Source organism: Oxyura jamaicensis, chromosome 1, assembly GCF_011077185.1.
Source record: "Oxyura jamaicensis isolate SHBP4307 breed ruddy duck chromosome 1, BPBGC_Ojam_1.0, whole genome shotgun sequence".
Lineage (NCBI taxonomy): Eukaryota > Metazoa > Chordata > Aves > Anseriformes > Anatidae > Oxyura > Oxyura jamaicensis.
This window is the reverse complement of record NC_048893.1, coordinates 102,303,454-102,330,416: the sequence shown is the minus strand read 5'-3', so window position 1 is coordinate 102,330,416 and position 26,963 is coordinate 102,303,454. Positions and strand designations below refer to the sequence as shown.

The window sequence follows — 26,963 nt, the reverse complement described above, 5'->3', positions numbered from 1 at the left end:
TGTTTTTTTTTTTTTTTTTTTTTTTTTTCATCCCCATTTAGACTTTCTTCCTGAACTTTGTCAGGTGCAGAAAGGAAAGTGCATTATAAACAATGTTTGACAGATGGTCTGTGGGGCTTCACTATAGTTTCACTTTTTCACAAAAGAGCTATTTAGAAGATTTTAAAAGATGAACAACTGTAACCAGGAAAAAATCAGCCAACATGACCTATGGAACGCAGTATCTGTACTAGATGGTTAAGAGTTTGGAGTCCTCCTAATTATCTTTAGAAAGTCTTATCATTCCCCTATGATTTCTCTCTGGGAGAAGTCAATTCTAAAGCTAGGATAATTGTATAGTGGAGCTAGCATTTTGGCTGGAATAGAAAGCTGCAGGACAACAAGTTATATCAACAGTTCCACCACATGGGAATTGTGAAGGAAATTGCTTTCAAAATGCAAGCTTCTCATCTTTCCTTTATAACTGAGCTGAGAATACACTACCAAGTTTTTTTTCTATGGGAAATGTCAACCGAGCTGTTAAAAGAGATAGAATGAAACAAAAACAGATTCTGGTTTAAGTATAGATGTTTTTATTGAAACTGAAGTTGCATAGATATCTTACTCTTCAAAGCCATCCAAGTCCCTCACTGCTTGGTAATGTATGTCCAAAGGTTGCTGGAATTTAAACCTCAGCCTTTGCAATAGGCACAATGGACATAGCTCACTGCTGACAGTGAGCTATGTTTCCATCAATAAAATGACAGGCAAACACCAAGAAAAGAAACAGTGGAACAGAGTAGAAGTCCTTTAAAATAGTTGGTTGCATGGAAGGAGAGGTTCCTTTAATGGTCCCAGGAGGTATGCAGTGGTGCAGATAGTATATGTGAATGTCAGATTCACTTCCCACCTTCAGATAATAACCTCTGAAAGCAAAACTTGTAGAATTTTACAGAACAGAAGTAAAAGAAAAAAAGTTGCCCTTTATGTTCATAGGTTGTTTTATCTTACATTCTTATGAGACATTATTTCTTTGATTCCAAGTAAGCTATGACAAAAAGACATGTTCTACATTCAACAACTTATCATAACAACAAAAACATTGAACAAGTTGCTCAGCATCACAGAACAAGGGATCAAACAACTGAATGCTCTCTGGATAACAGGTTAAATTCAGCCTCTGTTACCACTTATTTTTGACCATAACAAAAACATTCCTAATGCAGACCAGTGGTGTCTTAAAAGGATCCTTTTTTAAAAGCTGTAAAGAATGGCAAGTTGATACTGAACTGTAAAACTACCATTAACCCAAGGGAAAAAAAATAAAAAAAATAAAAAAAAATAAAATGTTCTGGTATATCCAGATAAGTCTACAGACAAAACCTTCATTGTTTTAATTGAATAAAGATTGGCTGCATAGTTCAGGACAAACTTGTATTTGAAAAGCAGGGAGTCTCTTAACCATTAATGCGAATACATACGTCAAGATCTGAACAGATGGCAGCTAATGAAAGTAAGCTCTTCCAGCTCTCTTGTCTTATTTCAAGAAGACTTACAATAACAAATTTAAATATTAACAAGACTAGTGTTGTTGATTTATTATTATTATTATTATTTAAATTCTTCATTGTTCCATATCCAGCTAGTCTTCTCCTCCTGGTCAGTCTTTGAACTGCACTTATTTCTCACATTTCTTTCACACTAAGCAAGCAAGCAAGACAGCCTCAAGGATTTCTTTTTGCCTATTCTTTTTGCTTTTGTAAGGAACTCAGTGCCATTCCAGCACAGCATAACCGTTGAAATGCTAAATGAGTATCTCACTCTGAGCCAGCCTCTGTCCTTAGCAACAGTTTATAACTGCACTTTATTATTTTAATGAGAGATGGAAATAGCAGTAACGTTCAGCAATGTTGTAATAACACAGCTACACCGCTCATTCAAATGAAATGGTGTTAGATACAAAGTGTTCATTAAAATAGCATTTGTGTCAGACTTATCCTTAAAAGCAAGGTAATTCAAAGCTAAGACTGAGTTTTAACACCTCAGTTGTGCCTGCACTCTGCAGCTAATATTATCTTCTACACCAGCACATTGAGGAACAGCATATGAACTTAAAGAACTCGACAGTTTGGTCAGCAAAGACAAACACAGTGTCTTTCCATTAGTATCATAAACTCCACACAACAAATGTTATTTTCTAAGAAATTTAAGTTTCCTTTGTACTACATCAAGATCAAGATCAAAGTCATAAATCCAGAATTAAACTAGCCACTGTTGAATAGTTAGATTGGGATTTTTCCCAAGCCATGTATAAGAGATGTCCATTTCCATGAGAAGATCAAATGTGTTTTATAAAAGACATTGCCATTATTTAGCTTAGTAGTAGCAACAGAGATACCTGGATGAAAAATGGCACAAAAATGCCACACACAGTCAGCAAAACTTGGACTTGCCAACTCATTCTAAAGCTGGGGAGGGAAGGGGTAGATCTTTTCCCCTCCTCTACCACCACATGAATATGTCTCAGTTTCATTCCAAGGAGTCCTATAATTGCCTTTCCCTAGTTTTAGCCCTTTGGTTCACATAAATATCTTGATTGGCTGAATCAGAGCTTAGGAAAAATAACAGCTATAGTAGTTCTACCATAAAACTCAATGCCATAACATTTGTTGAACTGCCAATAATACACTGAGCAACATGATATAAACCTGTCCTGTGCTTTTTCTCGACTCTCCAGAGGGAGAGCACTTTATAACAGAATCTTTAGAGAAGAGTAAATGAGGTCCTTGAAATTTATTTATTTATTTAGCACACATTCATTCATTTACATTCATGGTAGATAAAACACACTTTGATTTTGAATCCAAAGTGGGGGGCAGAGCTTTGTAATTCCTTAGGGAGTCACAGAGATTTTGTACAGCTTTGGACCAACCCTCTAGAAAGTTCTTGGTCCACCCGTACACATGATCATCTCTATACATATCAAATATAGTGTATGTGTATATTTGACTGATTAGAACTGAGTCACTTTATTCCATTTCTTATTTTTCCTTTGCAGTATTAACTGGAAGGAAGCTGTCCCTTGAGATCACTAGGATTATTGAACAAACTTCTAGATATTTCTTTGGAATGCATTCAGAATGTATTAACAATATATATATAGATACATATTGACTTCACATTTCAGTCAACATCAAAATTTATTGACCCTTGAGGTAAATACTAATCTCAACCTTGACGCAATCAATATTTACCACTTTGTTCAATACATCTTGATGATCATCTCAAGATAATTCAATATCTACTTGATATGCAAGAAAGGTTATAACACTGTTGCATGATTTTAATGTACTGTTCTTTTTCTTTTCTATTAAGAGAGGAAGATTCTAGGTGGTATTTTGATAAATAATGCCAATCTAGATTTAGCTGGTTTTACTTATCAAAAATAAACAAACATGCATAATGAGTTCATAAGCTTATATAGTAGGCTTGGAGAATGCAGAGCTCAGCACTAGTAAGTTTTGCTTAGCAGTGAATTCAACCAAATGCCAAGGTCAAAGTACACAACTGCCATCTTAAAAAGAAATAAACATTAAAAAAAAAAAAATGTATTCACAAGCATACTTGAAATAAAGGAATTGTTGCAGCAATGCTTCTGACAGAGTAATTAAAAAGGCAAAAGTATGTCCTGTAATTACAAAAACCTGTACAACATATTCTATCAAGAAAGAAAATAAATAAATAAAGGTGGAAAAAAAAATGCAAGTTAGTAATTTCTTAATAAACTCTGTTCTCCAGCTCCATACTGAAGATTCTGCTAATGACAAAACTCCTATTATTTGATCTACATACACTATTAAGTTCTAGCAAGCACCTAACTGAGGCCTGCTATGGACTATAGAGCCTTATGTCTACTCAAGCTGTGTTCTTTTATCTGCTGTAGGTTGAACTGGTGAATTCAGAAAAAAAAAAAAAAAAATCAATTTCATACTTGCTCACTTTAGTGGCTAATGGCCAATAACTGATTCCACACCTACACAGACATCCTACAGCAGGAAGCTGTACAAACACAACCTCCTTGCTCAAAGTGTAACTATTGATATAAACAGGGTACAGAAAGCATGAGGAAAAACGTGATATTTAATGGGGCCAAGAGGAATCCTGTTTTCATAGCCCCAGCAGAAAATTGTCACCCTCTCACTTCACCTTGACTGCTTCCTTGAGCTGCCTGATGGGAAACCCTGACATGTTACAGGGCTCTCCACACCACATTTGCCTGCAGACTCCCGCCTGGACAGAAGTACAATGCACGCACAAGAAAAATAAACAACTTAACAAAGGACATGTACCAGGCTTGTCCTCTGGACCAAAATGGCTCAAAGCTCTACTGCATTTATTCTCTGTTAAAGATTTTTTTTTTTTTTTTTTTACTGGAGTTAAAAAAAAAAGTGGGCAGGAGGGGGGGAGGGAGAAAAAAACAAATCACAACCAACCAATAAAATTAGATTTCCCTGGTGTGATGCTGAAAGCTAGAAATTCGCTGTTTTTTTTTTTTTTTTTCTTTTCTTCCCCTTAAAATAGAATTTACACATTCATCCCTACTTATACCCCAAAGTTATTATATGTGGAAAAAACAAACAAACAAACAAACAAACAAGAACAAAAACAAAAAAACTACAAACAACTGTCAGATTTTGTCTTCTTAACTGTGCTTCTGAACTCATATTGGGATACATGTTTACTATTTCTCATAGAACATAATAGCAAGACAAAAACGATACCTTTTATGAATAAAATTGCATATCCAAGAATATAAAATAAACCTTAGTTTTCAAGTTTGCATTATTTCCTTAACACCAAGAGACAGTTCATATGATAAAGTCATGAGACACTTACCTGGATAACCTTAGCACTGTATACAAAACTATAAAAAAGTTTCAAAACAGAAATCATAACATCTGTCTATCTTCAAACACAGCACACTGTGTGCTGTCAGTGGGCAGAGACAAAAAACAGTGTTTTCAAACCATTGGCAGCTCTCACTACAAAGCCAATTAATATATTAATCATACATTCATGGGCAAATTGTTAAAAATGGCAGAATTAAACCTGTTCTTTCTATTTTTTTCCACAGGGGTAGCCAAGTCAACTCAAGAAGAAGTTGAGCACATAAAGTAGTTCAGAAACCTAGATATATGAACATATGGGCATAAAAGCAAATATAGGAACCCGAAATTGAAGACATACACAAGCTTACTGTTTACTACTCTGCACATTAGGATAGTACTCTAGTACTCTAGACAGTAGGTGACCAGGAGTTCTCAGACTATGGATTCCCTATGGACTTTTGTCAGCAGATTACTTCTGCTTGCAACAGCTAAGAGAGCAAGCCTACATTCAGCAAGCTTAAAATTGCTAAAGTAAACCTTTAACCCCAATGGTAAGTTGTTGTTTTATGGATCCCCTGGAAAATTAAGAACTACTGATGAAGGTTCTATCTAGCTACCCTTACCTGTTTGAGGGTAGGAAGACTTTGCAGAAGAATCTGGATAGGTTGGACCTATATGCTGAGTCCAATAGCATGACATTCAAGGGTAAGTGTCAGGTCCTACACTCAGATCACAAAACCCCCATGCAGCAGTATAGGCCTGAAGAAGAGTGGCTGGAAAGTTGCCTGGCAGAAAAGGGCCTGGGGTTGCTGGTCAACAGCCATCTGAACATGAGCTAGCAGTGTGGCCAGGTAGCCAAGAAGGCCAGAGGCATCTTGGCCTGCATCAGAAATAGTGTGGCCAGCAGGATTAGGAAAGTTGATTGTCCCTGGCAACTAAAACCACTGTGTTAAGAAAAGATATGACTACAAAAAAAAAAAAAAAAAAAAAAAAAAAAGGAAAATTCTGGTATAGTATAGGTATAGTATATAACTATGCGAGTGAAACTTAGTCTTCTGTTAGGTGAAGTGGGTCTCTACAAGTGCTTCTGAAAGCAGCCCAGGCCAAAGATCTAGCATTTGTATACATGATATTGGTAAGTCATTGAGTCAGCCAAACCTGAAACGGAAATCTGAAAGCTGAGCAAAAGATTCGCCCAGACAGAAGAGTTTTGTCCCTTGAGTAAAGATATGAGTCAAGGACAAAGACATCACTAGACACAGTAAAAAACACGGTAAAATAATACAGGCAAGCCTTCTTTAAAATAGCCGTCAGCAATTTGGTGATTAGAGTAATATATCGTAGAATTTTATTACCCACCAAATCAAAAACAAACAAAAAACAACTAGGAAAAAAATAGGACTTCTGTGTAAAATAAGCGACCACTTGGGTTGCTTGACTCACTGAATATCACCATCAACCTTGGACCAACATCACCTAATGCTAGTAATCTTGAATATCTAGTAATATTTTTTTGATAAATATTGTATATTAATATCATTTTGAAAAGAAAGGATTAACAGCTGTGCTAGGATTGCAAGCTGTTGACATTGATAGAGGAGATATCTAATATCCTGGCTGAGGGCAGATGTTAACTCTGCCCCTGAAGACAATGTCCTTGTTATTTGTTTCTTTAGATGTTTTGCTTCCTCAATTTTACTTACAGCTTCAAAGTGCATTCAATTTCATTTTCAAAGGCAAGAATAACACATACACAATTGGTAAAAATCGGAAATCCTCACTTCAAAACTCATCTGGAAATCAATGTGCTAATTTCAATAAGATCATCACTGGTCATGTGCCCCACATTAGGCTTGTCTGTTTTGCAAGTGAGGGAAGTTATCCAATGTTTTAGATGGAGGAAATCTGATCAGCCTGATACTAGATCAACTACAGTTACTGTTGTAGCTAATGAAGATTGTGCTAGATATCCGTGACTATCACTGACTATCACTTAGACACAACTGTTCTAGATCTCACAGTAACACTGAGATGTAAACAACTAAACAACTTCCAGTGAGCAGAGCATAAACTGTCAGATTAGAAAGCTATGCTTCAGTCCAGCATAAAGGCCACTACTGCGCAGGAACTGGGGGAACTGACCCTGAAAAACTGACATGGCTTATTTAGCCTATTTCTCCACTTTTATCTTCTGAATTTCAAATCATCACTACTGTTCAGAAAGACAAGAAAAATTGCCAGGTAGTCAGTTTGCCAGAAGGAAGGCAGGAACACCCAGCTATCCCGTTTCCATGTTATCCCAACCCACTTTTTGACACTGTTCATTTGAATCTTGGATTATGTAATTCTGCCATAACAATGTCAAACTGTTGTAGGAAACATCAAGCAGTCACTGTATTAAAAAAAAAAAAAAAAAAAAAAAAAAAAAAAAAAAAGCTTTCCATGCTTTCCATAAACTACCAAACTACCAGTTGTCAGTGATACTGAAGACAGTAATACACTGAAGACAGATCTTCTACCCTAAGGGCTTCCATATACAGGGTAAATTTGTACTCTTTGTAGGGTAATTTAAGAAGAAAAAAAAAAAGAGAGAGAGAAAGAAAAAGATCAGAATACAAGTTAGAGTCACAAAATAGGGTAAAAACAAGCTGTCAAAAGCTGGAAAGCAATTCTTCTGTTTTTAATTCCTTGTTAATGATATAACAAGCTAACTTTCTGGAACTGTCAATGATGATATGTCAGTTTGTAATGCCTATAGTACCAGAACAGTTAAGTCAGCAAAATTTCATCATTTTGTTTTTAGCTTTAAGAGACTTTACCACAGATTTAGGGTTAAATGAAGTCAATAAGATCATCTTTGTAGAGACCATACAGTGAAGCATATTACAAGCAACAACTACCATTATCTAAATCATCTATCTAGAAAACTATAATAGAGTCATGAAGTCCAAATGAATCAAATGTTGGACCTTTTAGATAATCTTCTAGCAAAGAGGCGTACTTTGTATAAAATAAGCCCTTGCACTATACAAGAATATTTCACGTTGTCAGCTGTAAAAAAAAAAACACTTGAAAAAGGCTCAGTGACTCTGAACAATTACAGGAGACCACAAACAGGATACTTATTAATCATTTACTGACTACATGAGATGTAGGAGTAAAATTTTGTCTGCCTATGTGTAGGGCAGACAAGAGTGTTTGGGATTTAAGAAAATGTTATTTGTTTTTAAAACATGTTATTTCTCCACTTACTTCCAACTGGAAGATGGGACAAAGCTAATGGAAGTTGAAATTACTGGAAGACAGAGATTAAATCATTCCTCAAAGGAATCCACACATTCAAATCCACACATTCACAGGTAAAACAATGGGTTTCAAAACAACTAGCTCCTGTATTTTGACTTCCCCTCAGTTTCAATTAAATAAATCAAAAGTAAGAAGGCACGTGGTTGATACATTTCAACTGACAAGCAGCACCATGTGGAGCTGCACATGTAAGAGCAATGCCATAAGCCAAGATGCAGTGGATAAGAGATGAAAGAATCATGTGCACAGTATAGGCACACAAGAGTATAAGCATGTCAAATGAGATGGAGTGGTCATTAACAACAACAAAAAAAAAAATGGGGATTATTTTTATGGGTATTTGTGTTCAGCATAAAGTCCAAATAAGTATGAAGTCAGAAATATTACTTAGTACTTCAGTCGAATAAATATGTAAAATTGAGGGCTTGCAATATTTAGCCATTATTTCTCCCCTAGATTAAAGTCTGCAATTCAGTGTATGGATAACCAGATGGACAAAAATAAAGTTACACTACAAGAAGAGAATAACTTACTAAAAGATTTCATTCAAAGATAGGTAGCAAACTAAAACTGAAGATCATGAAGATGTCATCCAGGACATTCACAGGAAGGAATAGAAGGGATGTAGAAATTCAACTATTTCATGATTCATAAGAAGAATCCATATATTGTATGTAGTATACGTAGTATACATAGTATACATACAATATATGTATGCATATACAAAGCAAACCACCAGACTTGGAGTATGCCATTTCTTCCACATAGTACCATAGTACTTGCACTGTGTTCTACTGGATGTAACAGGCACAGCAGAAGCAGGTACAGCTTCTGATGACACATAAATAAAAAGAGTGAAATAAACCTTGAGAGTGGCAGAAGGGCATGCCCAGTTGAAGATGTATTATCAAAGCTCCTGCCAAACGACTTCCAGAAAGCAATTGTGGTTATTCAAATAAGGTGGTTAGATCAGCATATTCCTTGTTTCTATTAGCAATTTACAGCAGAAGCTTTCAGTGTCAAAAGCTGTTTTTTTTTTCTTTCCTTTTTTTTTAAAAAAAATAAAATTTAAAATTTAAATTAAAATTTTAAAATTTAAAATTTAGGAATTGAAAGAATATCAAAAAGAAGAGGCAAGAAAAGGGAGTAATTACACTGAGATTTTTTTATTATTATTTATTTTTATTTATTTTTTTTTTTGTCAAAGTACAAAACAAATGGAACCAAACTTTGTGTGAAAATAGTGAACGAAAGGCTACCCTGACACAAAATATGTTTGAGCTGGTTTATAATGGCTAGGAAAGATTAGTATTCTCCCTTCTCTAAGACAGCATTAATAGAAGCTACTCTAGTTTGACATAAACCTTCAATTCATGTAATACCCCTAGAGAAAATGCATTTCAGATTGACCCCCGTTCAATGAGCAGTTTATTTTATCAGGCTGTTAGCAGGAAAGTACAAGTCAGGCATGCCAGACCTCAGCATTCTCAATCCACAGGATAGGCAGAAGTTGTTTTAAAAATAATAAACCATATAGATTTTTTAAAAGCAACAGATTCTGCTATATTCTGTTGAACTACAAAGTGTCATTACTGAAGGATTTGATGACTTCATGTTCCACAGAAAACTAGAAGTCTTGAATGCTGTAGGACCTGCTTTGACATTCCAAAACTAACATAACCTACATCTATATCAAGGGACAAAAGTTAGAGGTATTGCACAAGAAACCATACTGTCACAACAGGAAGCTTTCCTTGGACAACCAGATGCTTTCCATGAACAAGCAGGTGATATTTTTACAGAAGACAAGTAAGAGCCAGCCAGCTGGCTTTTTCTCAAAGAAGATCCAACAAGCATGGCAATAAAATAGGTGAAGGATAAGGGATGTCCATAACAAAATTACAAAAGCCTGGAGTCAGTAGATCACATCTGTCTCTGAACATATGCAGGCCTGCACAGCAAAGCAATGCATCTCAGAGGCTGACAGCATTTGATCTCTGTAAGCATTTGATATTCTGTAGTACCTTAACTAACTTGGATTATTAACAGTTGTATCTGGTGAAGAAAGTTGCATGTTCATTATCTTCATGCAGTTCTCTCATACATATACACAATAATTTACATGTTACAGAGGACTGCACAACAGTAGCTCTTCACAGAATATAATATACAATTCACTGTCTATAAAATGTTGACAGAAAGATATCAACTGTCTTAACTTTTTTTAAGCTGTGAAATAGCCAGACAGTACAAAGCATCAGGAACAATGAATGATTTAAGTTCTAAAAAGTAGATAGCTATTGTGAGGAACCTCAGTGAACTTGGATGACTGATGTATAGCAACCCAAACCCTCTTTGTTCAACTTGTCGTTGGCAAATTATCAACAGAACATGTTTTCTGCATTTACACGATGCAGTTGGCAGCACCTACTGTAGAACGCTTTTACCCTTAAAGTCTAAGTAATGACATATTTAACTAGTCTTAGCAGTAACGATTACTGGAAGATGAAAAATAAAGAAACTGTCATTGCATTTCAGATACTACACCGGCTTACCAACCATTTAAATTATTGTTCTCTGAAATAGTAAGCAACCACTGAAAAATAAATTTTAAAAAGTCATATGTACTCTGTATTGATTTCTAAGTTTTTTGTTTGTTTGTGTGCCACAGAGTTTCACCTACTGTTTTCCAGGAGTAGCAGAGTCCACTGTAATACAGTGGAAATAGCTTTGTAATTATTTGACTGTCAGGAGAGATCTAAGTAGTAATAGGCCTACACATTTAAATGCAGTCATCTTTGATATGATCACAATTCCACTTGTACTGATTTTTTTGAGCTGGAAAAAAATATATCAATTTATCTTCGTGACAGAGCAGAAGTGTTACTTTACATTATTTCATCTGGAGCACTACTCCTGCCCCTAAAAGGCTAAAGAGGCTTTTGTATTCTCTGAGTTTGAAGTAGTTACAGGGTTTAGTTTTCAGTACCTTGGAAGTGTTCCGTTTAAAACCTAAAGGTGGTACTGTTTGGTAGTGTTGCTCTCCTCTCCCTTTTGGGTGAATCCCTGTTTCAGAGAAGACAGAAGAATCCAGGAAGTAAAGGAACATATCCTGGAAGATGGCACACAGGCTAATTTCAAGCTGGCAATCTATTTGCAGGTCCTGTATAGCTGCTCTGTTTGAGATCAGACCTGAAACCTGCCAAAGAAAGCATATCCCTCCACAGCAAGTAATAATTCAACAGATGAGACTCTTACTGAGAATGCGAAAAGCAGGGGCTAGATCCACATCTGCCATACTTCTCCAGTCTGCCTTGCACCCCAGATAGCTGAGACACCCCCCTGTTTTATTGCACACCACCTCTTTTTGACAGCATGCAATCATTTCCACCCAAAATTGCTCAGACAAGAGCATCAAGCACATATTCCTGGTTTCAAATGAAGGAGGTGACTTGCCTATATCCAGGTCCCCATTCATCATGGGGCTGGTAAACCTGCCTACAGCCACATACACACCTTCCTCTTTGGCTCAAGTACCATGGCACGCTGAAACAAGGGCCCCACGTGTGGTTGCAAACAGACTGTTACATTAAGGCCCAATCTTGCTCTCCCAGGAATCTGCAAGAACTTTGCCAATTACTTCAATGGGAACAAGAATAATGCCTTTGTGAATAAATCAGGGAAGAAAATCAATTCTGTTCTAAGCTGAATCCATAGGCCCTTTTGTACTTTATATGGCCCTCTTTGGAGGAACAGCAAAGGTGCCGAGAGTTTGAAAGCCCAGTGAACAAGTCCCTCTGGGTTCACTAAGAAAAGCTCGCATATTCACTGCCGCTCACTTGTTAGGCTCAGGATAAAAAAAGCATACCAGAATGCTGCCAACAGTTATCTATTTATATTTGGAAATCCAAGTTTCATTTGAACACAAGACCATTCCAGAGGAAAGTTTGTAAGCCCGAAATGAAGAAGCTTGAGCTATTAAGCATAGAGAAATATTTAATTTGTCTCCCCACTTATTCATATTTCTCCTTTTGATTTACTTTAATTAAGCTCTCTTTAGGCTTGCAAGTCTGAAGAGAAGGGGGTTTTCTCCCTCCCCTTTTTTTTTGTAGTAGGAATAGAAATTGCTCTCCAGGCGGGTTTTTCTAAATGCTCACAGCTTTGCCCTTTACTTAAATAAGAGGCCTTTGAAAGGCAGCAGTGCAGGATGGTTCACCATAGATTTGAGATTTCTCAAACTTCATTCCTACAGTGCTTCAGTTTGGAGGGTTTTTCAGTCAAAACCTTAGCTACTATTATCTTGCCATCTATAGCTGGCTGAAAAGGGGAGTGCACTTTGGAGCTTGATACTTGAATCATGCTCATCATCACGGATGTAAGGGAGGTGGGGTCATGTCATCCTCACTTTGTTGTTAACAGGGACTGTCACAGCACTCACCAAATTTCTCTTTATACAAATTCTTAAATTCCAGGGCCATATATTGTTTCAGTCTTTAACTTAATGTAACACTCTCTAAGTGTATTTTTAAGCTTAAGTTGTTCAAAGGGCACTTTCAGTGATATGGAATGGAAGCCAAATAGGTGTTGTTCTGTAAAGTGATATATTCCCTAAAACTCTTTCCAGAGGGTGTTATAAAGCCTCAGCAAACAAAATCTCAGGAGGCATAAGTAGGTAATGCATCAACAAAGACACATTAAAAAACAGAGGCAGCTGGGCTATTATTAAAAAAATGAAACAGAAGCCGTTGAAAGTATAGGGTGTGAGTTAGAGGGGAAAAACAATTTGGTTAAATAAAAAGAACACCAGCATCTGAATCTAAAGGGCAAGTACAACCATTGAAAAACAAAACAAAAAGAGTCCACTATTTCTCTTTGCACAATGGCCTTTTCTCTTCTGGCTGTGTCCAGAAGAATAGAACAAAGTCTATGCATGAAGGGTGCTTCAAAGCATAAATTTTCGAAGTTCCACCTTCACTGAAAGCAATAGAAGTTTTGGCATCTGGGCATCTCAGAGAGGCAGTTTGAACTCTAAAGCTAAGTTGATATCCACATGGGGGCACAGTTGTACTTGCATGAAGTCCCATTGAGCTAAATGGCTCAATAGCCCTTCCTCAAATCACGTAAACAACAGTGGGGTCTTCACTTAGTTGCCTTAGTACAGAATTTGGCATCCATCTTTGTCTTATATTATCAGTTCTAACCAAGTTCTTATTCCCACCATTAACAAGCCTTGCTTTACCTGTAAGGTGGTCCTACATCCACCGTATCATGAAATACAGCAAGAAACCATGAATTGAGAGACTAGCTGCTCCAGTTTGTGTTTTCAGTATATTAATAAATAAATAAATAAATAAATAAATAAATAAATAAATAAATAAAAATAAGTTAGAAGCAAAGCTTACTAGTCCCCAACAGAGGTGTCTTCCGTGGGGACAAACACCAAAGAATGTAACTGATATCAGCAGATCTAATGCTACTGAATATAACATTTTCATTTTTTTCAATAGTCATGCAAATGTAACACTCATTTTACTTGAACAGTGCAAATGTATTTGAAGCTCACGTAATCATTTTGTGCTCAGAACAGTGAATTCATATCTAGGCACTTCAGTCCCCAAAAAAACCTGCAACCCAAAGAGCGATCAAATTGGATAGAATTACAACCATACAGATCCAGTACCTAACTTTATAAATAATTTCTCTATCTGCATGTATTCCACATTGAAGTCCACTAATGATGATAAAATATATATATATATCAGAAAAAAAAAAAAAAAAAAAGAGATGTAAAAAAGAGCTTATCTTACAGAAGGTATAAGAGACCAAGAACATAATTACTAATTATTTTGGAGTTCTACTAGGCTTACTTTGTACTAATATAATTAAAAACAAGGTTTGGCCCTCAGCCTCCTATTTATGGTAACACCATCACCCTTTAGGTTCCTTCAAACCCTTTAATAGAAGTACTTCCTGAAATTCAAAAGCAAAATGTGATACATCTATCAGCCCACAGCATAGGCACCATCAGGAGAAGCACCTGGCTCTTTGCTTCTCAGTCTCTCATTCAGAGATAAGGAAAGAGGTTTTCTTGCATGAGACTCTCCCATGGCCAGACAGTCTGTACAATGCACTCATCTGGCACTTGACCCAGGATCACAGCAGAGCAACTATATCCTTCTGACTGATTTCACCTGTCATAAGGAAAACATCAGCTCAGACCCTTACTGTAAGCTAACACCTTATATATTTACACCAGGTAGACACATTTCAAAGAGTATCCAGCTATATTTTAGCCTAATGTACAAGTTTGTTTTGTGCATTTCATCTTTCACTCAATGCGTTCTTTTTTTTTCTTCTATGTAGTTAATGATTTTACCTGCCTCAGATAAAAAATAAAATAAAATAAAATAAAATAAAATCATACCCAAAAGCCACAAGAATGTATACCTGGCTCCATAAGTCCCAGGCTAGAAGAAATGTCAGGTTGTCAACCCTTGTTGCTACATCTTCATAAAAGTACCCACCTTTTTTCACCAGACCGTAAAACTTACTTTAAACTGCCTACAATTACCCCTCCTCCTTCTCCAGAGCTCTGCTCTTTATTTCATATAATTTCATAGACTGACTTACCCAAATTTGTGTTCCTTTCTTGACTTCTTTTTGCCATAGCTGCAGTCTTAAAACTTCTTCTTTCAATGCACAACAAGTGATGGGAGAGTAATTAGGAGCTCCATTAAACCTCTACATGCTGCAGGTATATGGAATATATACCCATGCCTCACCATAGCTCAGACCATAGGCAGCTACTAATCAAATTATTGTCTCAGTATTAAATTGCAGAATAAGGGTACCGTTCCAGTCTACATATTATAAAACTGTATATTAACCTGACATAGAAGTCACAGACTTGGTGTTTTTTCTTAGTTAGCAATTTAGCAAAGGGATAAGTTTTCAACAGGGCACATGTAGAGAAAATTTTTGAGCCAGTAAGTACTCAATGGAGAAAAAAAAATAAGATAAAAAGAAAGAATAAAGGGGCAGGGGGGATTGCAGGGAAAGATTATTGAAAAAAAAAAAAAAAAAGAAAAAAAAAAACAACATACATCATCTAGGGAAAGGACCTATCTGATTCTAGAAGAACGAAAACCATCCAATTTCTATTCATCTGCAATAATCCTAATTTCATGAAGAGAAATTTAAAACATTTATCTCCATTCAAGATGAAGGCTATCAGGAGTATTACCAAAACAAGATACACGTTAAAAAACATTTTAAAATACTTTTTTTTTTTTTTTTTCCCCCCAGGGTCTCATAAAGGCCCCATCCAGTTTCCTCTGAAATCATTAGGATTCTTGCCATAGATTTTTAGATGGGACATTAGGAAAGAACTTCTCTTGAGAGAAAAATATGTATATATGTTTTTTCCACCAATTCATTACTCCTACAATTATGCAAGTGGAAACAAAGTTCTGTTGCCAGCACTTGTCCTAGCTCAGATATTATATAGTAACAACAGCAAGAAACCACCAAACACTGAGTAAACAGTTTTTCACATTTTATGGGCAGCATTTGTTGTACAAGCACACATTAAGATTTAAAAAGTAAAGGAGAGCTTTATTTGCCAGTCTCTTAAATCTGACCAGAGGCTCCACTCACTGTAGAAGCCACCAAGACTCCACTTCTGACTGATGCTGACAACAGCCTGTGCTTGCTTTGAGGAAACACGATGGAGAAGATATCACAAAACCAGCAGTTATTTTCTGCATCTGAGCATCTGTAATTGCCTGATTGCACTCAGTGTTGGACCCTACTGCGAGTTGGGAGAAGAGCTTCTTGTCTGGCCTCTGACTCTGCCAAGGCAGCAAGGACTGAGGGTGAGCTCAGAATAAGTATGGTTGGCCTTCAGCCCCCAGCCCACCTCTGAAATACTCATCCCCTGTCCATCCCTGCCTGGCTGTCCCAGCACTGTAAGCCCTGTCTGGCCAGTCCTTGCCTTCAGCTGGGGAGCCCAACCACAAGCCAGGTGTTGGTTGGTTCTGTGTGGAGCAGAATGGGTTAAGTGGGGAGTTAATATAATTGCCTTCTGGCAATTTATTTGTCAGTGTAAGAGCCAGATAACTATTAGGTGAAATGGAAGTGCCTCCACAAATACTTATCATCATATTTGCTTTTGGATTCCTTGGTGAAGTTTTGAAATTAATAATGACATTGGTATAGGTATATGTATTACCTATTATTGGCAGAAACATGCTACTAGTAGTAATAAAAAAGAAAAAAAAAAGAAAAAAAAAAGAAAAAAAAAAAAAGTACAAATAGGTAATCACTGAAATAGGCCATGTAAAACATTGGCAATGTGAAAAAAAAAATAAAAATAGAGTTCCTCCCATTCTCAAATTTAAATGTTACTTTTAGCAGGAGAGAAGTACAGAATTTTGGGAAGATATCTAACCTTAACACTGACACAATCTTAAAAATCACTAAAATTTTAGAAGGTTTATTATAAATTGTTAATACATCATGATTATAAATTGATTAACTACAAAAAGAAAATGAAACCATGAAATTTATCAGAAAACATATTATCTCCTCCCTTGGTCTTTTTCTTTTCTCCCACAGATACAACTCCTCATTTAGAATGAGGGCAACTAAAACAGCACTACAGACAGCTTTGAAATTGTGCTGCATAACTTTTTTTTAAAAAAAAACACAAACAAACAAACAAAAAAAACAGACCATAAGAAAATGATGTATGAAAGTTACTTTAATCTAAGTGATAACTTTGTCTGCAAAGAAATTAATTAACAAGAACAAAAGAGATACATTTTTTTCACTATTCATTTTTTTTTTTTTTTTTTTTCTCATAAGGAGAATATTTTTATAACACACAGAGGAGAGTAACTTACACTTAACCATGGTAAACTTCCATACCTCATTGTATAATCTATCTCAAGACATCTAGGAGGGAGTCAGTAATTGTCTGCATGTGCCTCAACCAATTTTTCTTGATTGAAAAAAAGAGGAAAAAAAAATCTAACATTTAAACTGAAAATCTTTGAAGCCCCCAAAAGGCCAGAGTCCACTCTTTTGAATGCAATTAAGTAGGCTTTATGTTCAACTCAGCTTTTCTTTCCTTATTATTATTATTTTTTCTTTATGGGCTTGTCTACACAAGAAAGGATAATGGGGAGGTATATCATTCACAGTGAGTTGTAGTCCAGTAACTGCTGCATAGTTAATGTTAGGCTGCAGCCGTGGCCACACAGTCAGCCAGCTCACATCTACAGTGAAAATAATTGCTTCTATATTTGTGGGGATTTTCTTGATATTAAGCACTTCATGGCCATACTCCATGTTCTAGCCCCTCCTCTCTGCTAACCCACAAACATTGTAGAACCTCATCTGCTGTGCCCTAGAAAACACAGCAGCAAACAAACGAAAAAAACACATTTACTAGTTCCCCTGATTCTTCTCCTGATGCCGCATGTACCATCTCCTCCTCCCACACTAGCAATACCCCTACTGAGACCAGCCAGCCAAGTGGAAGTGGTGCTGTGAGCCGCATTTCTGGTGAGCAACACAAGGGCATCTGGAGGTATATTTGATGCTTTACCTTTGCCAGTGCCTGGGCCAGCCACAGAATGGCAGCCTGCTGGAGCTGAGCCCACTCACAGAACAGCAATCAACCCTTCCACAGCCACACTAACACCACTGGAGAAAGGTACCTGGGGACAACTAAGTCCAAAGCCTGAAGTTCAGGGTGCTAGCTGCAGGTGGTTGGCTAACATACCCTGATCAGCTACATTTGGCCAAACACAAAGACTCATCTATCAAACAGCGTAGTGGAAGCTGGGAGTCATCAACATGGGTCACCTGTAACACCAGCATCATTATTGTCCGTGGTAGCAAACAAGTGCAAAAATCTGAGCAGTTTCAATTTATATACAGCCTGTCAACATGGGCCTTTCCAGACTAACCAGTAGGTTAGAAAATATAAATACGCTTTCTAAATCTGAACTCAGAGGATGGAGGACAACTGTATGAAGAACAGGATTATAGATCCCATTAGTTCCATCAATGTAATCTGGAAGTCTTTTTTTTTTTTTTTTTTTTTTTTTTTTAATGCAGATTCATCTCTATACAGAAAAGTCCTTAAGTAAGTGAAGCCAATGCTCTTTCACAACAAGGTTAGTGTTTGCTAAGCAATGTCTCCACCTGGTATTTTAAGTGAATGTTATATATTACATAACATCTGTGAAAGCATGAGAAAACTCCCTGGTGGCTGGAAGGCATGGGTTCAGTCAGGTTTACAAATATACAAGCAGCCAGCCTTCTCCAAAATGAAAGTTACTAGGGACATGTCTAATTCTTGCTAGATACTGCTAGATACTTGCTCTACTTGCCAGCTAAAAAGCATTTTAGGAAGACTAGAGTGAACTCAGCTCAGACCTACAATGGTCCTACCTAACCTTTTGCATACATGGAACGGCAAAACTCCCCATTGTGGAATGGGTGACTTGTCTTTTAAATGAAAGAGTCCAGTTTCCAGAGGTATGTGTTATTTCTTGTATCTTGTATAATTTTCATGTATATTTCACAGGTAGTTTATGCAATACAACATTAATATTTCAAGTTTTTTTTTTGTTGTTTTGTTTTGTTTTGTTTTGTTGTTTTGTTTTGTTTTGTTTTGTTTTGTTTTCAGACCGTCAAGATGAGTTCTCTGCTATAGTTTTGGGTAAGAGGGTAAGAATATCTCTTTATTACTCTATTTTTCAGCATTTTTGAAACAGGAAAATTAAGTACAGGTTGACATAAAAGATTAGGAACTGTACAGAAATCCTACTATAAAAACACTACTATCTATGAATACAATGATACTTTGATTTTGCTAAAGTGTAGAGTGCCTAACCAATTTTATTATTGAAATGAAAAATATAATGAATTATATTAATCTTTGAAATGAAAAATAATTAAAAATAATAATAATTGAAAATAATAATTAAAATGAAAAATAAAACAATGTCATACTTTCTATACCTGCACAGCCCTGAAAGAGATAGAACTGCAAACACAGCTGAGTTGAAGAACTGGAATGACAGATTCTTGAAACACTGTTCTTGATATCTTTATGGTATCACTGTTGGCACAGGACTGTTTGGGGCTAGTAAATGGCAGCCTCTCTGACAAGAGCTCCTAAGTTTATTGATAACCAGAGGAATTACATACAGCTGCTATCCCATGCCAAAGAGATGCATGGAAGAGGGGGAAGAGATGTGGTAGAGCACTTCTTTCTACACCATTGTGGCATTTGTCACAGCACATCCCATGCTCAAGTATGTGGCCACACTCCAGCAGGTGTGACTCTCATACATAGATGCAGTCATGTCCCCTCTCCACACAAGTGGTGGTCTGTCATGTTCCCACAGGTGCCCAGCATGGGATCCCACAGGCGGTCTCTGTGGAGATAAGTGGACAGAAAGTTTGCTGATGGCTTCTCAGCTCAAAGAATCTCACTAACTCCTGGCCTTCCTCCTCTCTGACTTCTGGGAACTGGTGAAATATTCCTCACTTCATCTCTTCTCCCTTCAAATCTTGTCCTATTACAGGCAGGTCCCATGGAAGATAGGTCAATACTAAGCAGCAGTGGTTCATTGCTTCATTTTCAGGGATGTGAAGCCATCATCTTGTCACCATGTTGGGACAAGATGGAAGTGTCTTCAGTATAGGCATTTAAACCCAAGCTAGCCTACCATTCTTGTTCTACACCCATGCACTGTGCAATGCAGACACCTGAAGGTAGATGAGATGGATCCCACCCACTCTGCCTCATCTCAAGCATGCCTGAGAATCCACTGCCATTTGACTTTCCAGATGCTCCCTGCAAGTCTGAGAAAACAGTGACTCCTGCACCACAACAGGTGCATTGATATATGGCTGTTAAGCACTGGGGTGTGGGAGAGGTAGGACCAATTATCAGGCCACTTGGCAGTTACATCTGCACTTCTGCAAGCATCCCTTTTAGCAAAGGAAGTGAGAAAAGAAAGCAGAGAAAGCATTTTAGGAAGACTAGAGTGAACTCAGCTCAGACCTACAATGGTCCTACCTAACCTTTTGCATACATGGAACGGCAAAACTCCCCATTGTGGAATGGGTGACAAGGCATCTATGCTTGGTCCAGTTAGGCTTTAATAAATTGCTTTCCCTGTCTTTCCATTTTATACCCCCTGCAGACATGCACAAAGTTCACTATGAACTAGAGTTTTGAAATGATTGCTGAGAATGCCTTCATACTGATATGTATTTTCAAAAAAATTATTCCACAAAATATTTTTTCCTCCTCAGAGTTCATTACCGAAGAACAATACTCAGTATTGTTTAAGGGCAAAAAATAGAAATACCTTTGTACTGCTGTAATAATCTGATCTACATGTGATTAAATGCTCGAGGAAATAGTTTGCATGTTGCCTCACTGATACTTTGAAACGCACTTCATAAAACGCTATAATATCTGTAGTTCCAAAGCATTTTTTTAAAAACCTCTTTCTTTTCAGCCCTCCCAAGCTCCTACCATCTACTCAAGGTTTTTTGTTTGTTTGTTTACAAAAGGCCCCGCTTTCTCATTGCCCCTCACTCTCAGAGCTTTAATCCATGCCATCCACAGCCAACTTGCTGGTCTACAAACTGTAGTCCAGCACTGATATGACAAGAGCAAAGACTGCTAAGTTCCTCTTACAACCAGAAGCAAACACAGACTTTACTAGAGATACAGGGGAGGGCTTCTTCATTGTATCCTTTCAAGCAGAATTCTTAGACTTCATCTGAAGCTAATGGACAACCCGAGTGTGAAGGCCAGCATCAGGGCCATATACTTACATATTCACCTAAATACAGTTGGTCGTGTAACAAGTTTTCTGCAGAAGAGTTTACCGAACTCTCATCTCTCCAGAAATAGGATAACCTAGGGTAAATTCAGGGTTCCTGACAAGGTTTTTTTTTTTACTGTCTGTGCACCTCAGTCTAACTGGAAATATGCTGATCCTGGTTCAACTTAGAGAGAGGGTAGTTAGCTAAGAAGGAGATTGACTGTACAGAGAAAGCAAAGAATAAGTTGGGTACCAACTTCAACTCACAGAAGCATGAGAGTATGGACTTGCTTCTGTGGAGTATGCCTGTGTAGATGCATATCAATATTGAGTCAATGGGAAAGATACATACTTCATTTGTTAGACTTTCCATCAGCAGTGCATTAAGTTGTTTACTCTTAATTCTAACTCATATTTGCTAAATTTTAGTTGGACTCAGTGATCTTGGAGGTCTCTTGCAACCTAGATGATTCTGTGATTCTGTGAGTACTGAAGAAAAACTATAGCAAAGCTAATTATAAACCGCTCCAGAAAGACACTGTTCACTCACTTAAGTTGCTGGGAAAGGCAAGACCCTATGCATGTCCCAGATAATGCTCCCATTACTTTTAATTTGAGTTACAGCAGATTCTGTACTCAGCATGAAATTCACAGGTCCCACTTTGGCACTGAGTAAAGTGAAGTCCAGAAAATGGAGGGTGTGTGCAACAAACAAACAAACAAACAAAAAAACCACCCAGCCCCACACTGTCCTATATAAAGGAAATGAAATATAAATTAAATAATATACATGAAAACCTAAGGAATTGCAGAGTTTATTATTCTACTGATAAAGCAAAATAAAGATGTACAGTATGTTTTTAATCCCTTCTTAATTTCACCAGCTGTCCCATGCAACCTTTAATTGCTCAGAAGAAATAAGCACATAAGGAGAAGTATATTACTGGTTAAAAAATAAAAATAAAATCCAACTTCTGCTATACCATACTCCCAACACAAACATTAGTTTGAAATCAAGGTTTATGCAGTTCTGTGTCATTTTTATTAAGTTTATATTAAGTTAACCTGAGTCAAGTGAAGATTTTGGTCTAGACCGAGATCACAGAAGACAGGCTATCATCTCAGGAAACAACAAGCAGTGCACATATCTACAGTGATTCTACAGAAGACAGCAGAAGAGTTTAAGCAACTTAACCTTTAACAATTAAACATTTTTTTTATTACTATTCCTGCGGTTTCTTGGGAAAAGTCTACAATAGTAAGTCAGTTACATGTATTTTATGAGTCCTTGTGAAAGAACATGTAAGAGCGGGGAGAGAAGAAAAAGGCTACTGATGAGCCTTGAACAGACCCATCTTTCAATATAACCTACCCAAATATTTGATTGTGGTTTATTTATAACTGTTGCATCCCCTTGACTTGAACAGCACCAAAGCACAACATCACATACATTTGTATTCCTTGAAAATGTGAAATAGATAGGAAACAGGAAATTAAAGCTTGAAATTTGAAGTGGGGTCTTTCCTAGTGAATTTCAAAAAGGCTGGGCTGGGAGGTGGTCTTCCTCTAAAGAGTTTGTTAAAACTTATAATTAAGCTGTAACATTGGTAAATCCCATTTGCTAGATCATCACTAAGTTCAAATCAGTAATGAAAGTGTTCCTTAAGCACCTAACAGATGATGAAGCCAGACACACTTCCAGAGTCTTGCGTTTCTAATGTACTTCAAAGAGAAGAGTCTTCTGCTGGCATATGGACTGTATAAGTTTTTTGGTATTCTGGACTGTAAACCAGTGGGATGCAAGGCAAATATATACAAGGAAGGTGGATTCCACCTGCAAATGCAAAAAGCTAGCTTGTATGGGTATCTGCACAAGGGATTTATTACTTTCTTAACTTTCTTTTTTTGATATATACTGTGAATTATGCATTCCTGCACTGCTTTTAGCTTTCCTATAATAATCAATAACTGGAAGCCATTTCTAATGTTTTCTTCTTTTGTACTTTCTTCTTTTTTTATTCTGTTCAGTTCTCTATTACTGCCATCCAGTATGGCCACTTCATCATATCTTCTTTTAAACATGTAGAGTTTTGCATTCCTTTTCATTCACAAAGCACACACATTCATGACCAATTATTTTCATTAACTTATCCATCAATTTAGAAAAGAGGCTTGTGGTAACTGTGATAGGCAGTTATACCCTTTTCCATATCTTATCTAACTCAAGAAGTATTTGTCTCCCAATTTGGTTTCTGCAGAGAATTCAGCATACTGGAGGTAAAAGCTTTGGGTCAAAGAATATTCTCAACCTTTCTCACTATTACATTGTAGAGTCTGGATTATATTAGCCAACCTTTAAAATCCCATCCCATCCGAGTAGGTTCCAGCTGCAGTGTTGATTCTCATTTCAGTGTGTATGCTAAAAGTTTAAAGCATGTCTTTCCTACTACCCACTTAGTCATAAATGTTACTTAAAGGAGAATCCTACATTTGAATATGGATAATCTTCACAGTGGTCCATCTGCTTCTAACATGGTAGAATCCTCAAACATTGATGGTATACAACAAAGCTTCAAGAAAATATTGTCTCATGAATGGGATACTTTCCCAAATGAGACCTTTATACCTCAACAAGAGTTTGAAGAAAACATTCCATATAGTTTTAGTTGTGCTTTAATGCTTTTCAGAAGCTGGAGAGACAAAGAAAGTAAGCTTTCACTAGGTGATCAGACAGCTCTATCTTTATGTAAAGCAATTTCTCAGCAGATCATTTGGGTCTCTAGATTACATTATCTCCAGATTAACTTGGAATGAAAATATATCCTCCCATCCATGCCACATCAGAACACAGCTTTTCAGTTACAGATGCAATGACACACGGAGGGTGTTTGGTAGTGAAAAGCTGCTAATATGTAAATTTGAGACAGTATCTACACTTCTTCAGTAGCATCCTTCCTAACTTTAGGTATTTTCAATAGGGTGGGAGGTGTGGTGGGTGGGAAAAAGAAAACATTTGCATTTGTGCTACTATGTATCCAAATCTATTGCTGAGATTAAGTTATGATAACTTAAAGTACCATGGTAATAAAATTATTTGGGGCAGATTATTTCTGCCAGGTGTTTGATACAAGTATGAAATATTTCTCAAGACATAATCCCTGCATTTTAAGTTGGTGAGTAGCCTCACTCGTATATTTCCATAACAACAACAATCATAGCTGGAGGAATAAAAAATCAACCACATTAACAATCTTCTCACAATCAAATAATCAAACTCAGCTCCTCTTCTGTTATGAATGAGTATTATAAAGCCTTTGCAAAAACTCTATGTTTCTTGTTTTAGGACTGATTTTCAGTTCAACACTGTTCCCCTCATTAAGAAAGCTTTTCGGCCAGAAGAGAAAACTTTAAATCAAAAAGCTTTCCCAAGTCCAGCCAACTTTATCACAGTATTTTGCTACTTTTGCAAAATACTGCAAACTTTTGGCATCACAGATCAAAATTTGATATCTGTATTGCTCTCTTTCCAAATTCACCTTGTTCTTATCCTTCAAACTTACCCTATACAATTATCTTTGAGGGATAAATTATAGTTTCCATTATATATACACATCATTGTAATGATAGATAGTATAAATAAACTGTAAGCACACATTCCATCTACATTTATACTGATGTGCATTTGCTTGTAGAATTTTGTTAGAGACACTGCTGACACACTCTACTTACTAAATTAAAATGCGACTCAGCTACACCTAGGGATGATGCCTGGCATGCTCAAGGGAAATGAAAGTCTTTGTCACGCTTGCTCCTCCTTCTGGACTTACATTCCTGCTTTGGAAGAAAACGTAATATGAGACCTGAACATAGATGAATCCATCCTGTAAAACAAGAGACTCTCAGATGAACAGCGTTCCTATATTATGGTCTTTATTACTCTATATTTATGCTGTTCAGAAAGATTGGTTCAGTTCTTTTCTGTTTGCTGCTCAAACATCCTACTTCCTTTTGAGATAGGCATTTAAAAAAAAAAAAAAACAAAAAAACAAAACAAAAACAACAACAACAACAACAAAAATGGCAGTTTTCCTGTACTATGTTCTTTCTCTTCCTCATCAGTTGGAAGAAGCATCATTAACAGCAACAATGATCATTTTATAGGTATCTTACTAAGACCGTATCTGTGCTTTATCTGTTAGGCCAGAAGTCATTCAGCACCTTAAGTTTTTCAGTCCAGCAAAGCCCATATGAGAACTCTTTCTTAGACACTGCAGCCATAGATTGAATTCATATTCGGAGGTGTGTTTAGGCACTCTTTCAGATAAAGGTTTTCACAAGCCTTCTTTTTGACATTTTCCTTTACTAAGTCAGGGGACATTGGTTCTTTAAATAATTGCTCCTATGGGAGGAGGGATCCATCTCTTCTGACATCACAAGCTGTGGCAATCTAGAAGATACATTACTGAGAGCCCTTTTCTAACCCTGTCTATATTATTTTCATCTGCAAAACTCATTAGACAGCTTAGTAAGTAGTTGGCCAACAGTTCCATAACTACACTAGATTGTATTTAAATTTGTCAAGGGAGAATTTAACTTCTCCTAAGATAACAACAATTTTCCCAGTTATTAACGTATTTCCTTTATTTGTATTTGTATTCCCTTTGTCATCCTTTCTGTTTTGCATTGGTTTTGGACTTTGATTAGATATCGTTATAAACAAAATGAGTTATTTTAATAGTTTTGTTATATAACTCAAAGGCCATATTTGACAGAAAAAATAAACCCCCAGGGGAAAAAACAAACAAACAAACAAAACACACACACACACACACACACACACACACAAAAAAAAAAAAAAGCTATTAAAATAAAGTGTGCCACTACAAATTCTCTATGCTGTCCTGAACTTCCACCAAAAAAAGGAAGAAAAACTAAATAAAATAGGATGGGATTGTTTTTCTCCATAATAGAAGACTCAAAGATTAGTATACAAGCATGGTGGAGTAAATAGCATTTCTATGGACATTAGTAAAAGCCTCTACAGAGAAAAACAACTGTTTTCTGCAGATGAAATCTCTATACAAGCTGTTGGCAAGTTCCCCCTTGTTAAAGAACTTACACACATGGTTGTTCCCATCATCCTCTGGACAATGCCTCTGTTAACGTCCCTTTGATGGATCATCAACACCAAAAACTCAGCACTAAAAGTGAGTTCTCCAGACTATGAAAGAGTTGCTTGATGTCCTATGCCACACAAATATGCTGGTTTCTGTCAAGGGTAAAACGATCATAAGGACCACCCACCTGTAGTGCTTTTAGAAAGGAACTGAGAAAAACATGGAGTATCAGCATGCAGCAAGGGCAGGCCACTCTACAGTGGAAGTGGTACCAATTGGGGGTCGGGAGGGGGGAGGGCAGGGCTGCAGCAGGGCCACGTCCTTTCTGCTCAGGCAGTGCCTCATCCTGCAACACCCAGCCAGTGAGCTAGGCAGTTCCTGTGGCCTGATTGTTTCAGTCAACCATCCTGCGAGTTCAAAATAAGACAGACCCAAAGTTAATCCAGTCAGCAAATCAGAACCATCAAAGAACAGGACAGAAAACAAGCTTTCTTACAACATAGCATAAGCAAACAAGTAGCCATAGCAAGGGTATGAGGGCATATGTGGGCTCGTGGCTAAGGGTGTGGGTGAGGGTCCCAGCTGGGGCTGGACAGAGCCATTAAGACCTATTACTGCTCTCATTAGGGCCCTAATATGGAGCAAATAATAAGCAAATATAACACTAAGCCAGATTCAGAAATAATAATTAATAAAAATGAAGAGGAAGGAGAAGAAGATGGAGAAGAAAAAGAAGAAGAAGAAGAAGAAGAAGAAGAAGAAGAAGAAGAAGAAGAAGAAGAAGAAGAAGAAGAAGAAGAAGAAGAAGAAGA

General features: G+C 36.9%; 1 long non-coding RNA gene across 1 annotated transcript in view; it reads right to left on the bottom strand.

Annotated features, from left to right (window-relative positions):
* The window catches only part of LOC118160596, a 179,656-nt gene that overhangs the window by 20,694 nt on the left and 131,999 nt on the right, over positions 1-26,963 (bottom strand). The window contains exons 6-7 of the long non-coding RNA XR_004747591.1: positions 26,339-26,558; positions 24,764-24,865 (exon numbers count right to left, since the gene is read on the bottom strand). This is a non-coding gene — a long non-coding RNA (uncharacterized LOC118160596). The remainder of the gene's footprint in view (positions 1-24,763; positions 24,866-26,338; positions 26,559-26,963) is intronic.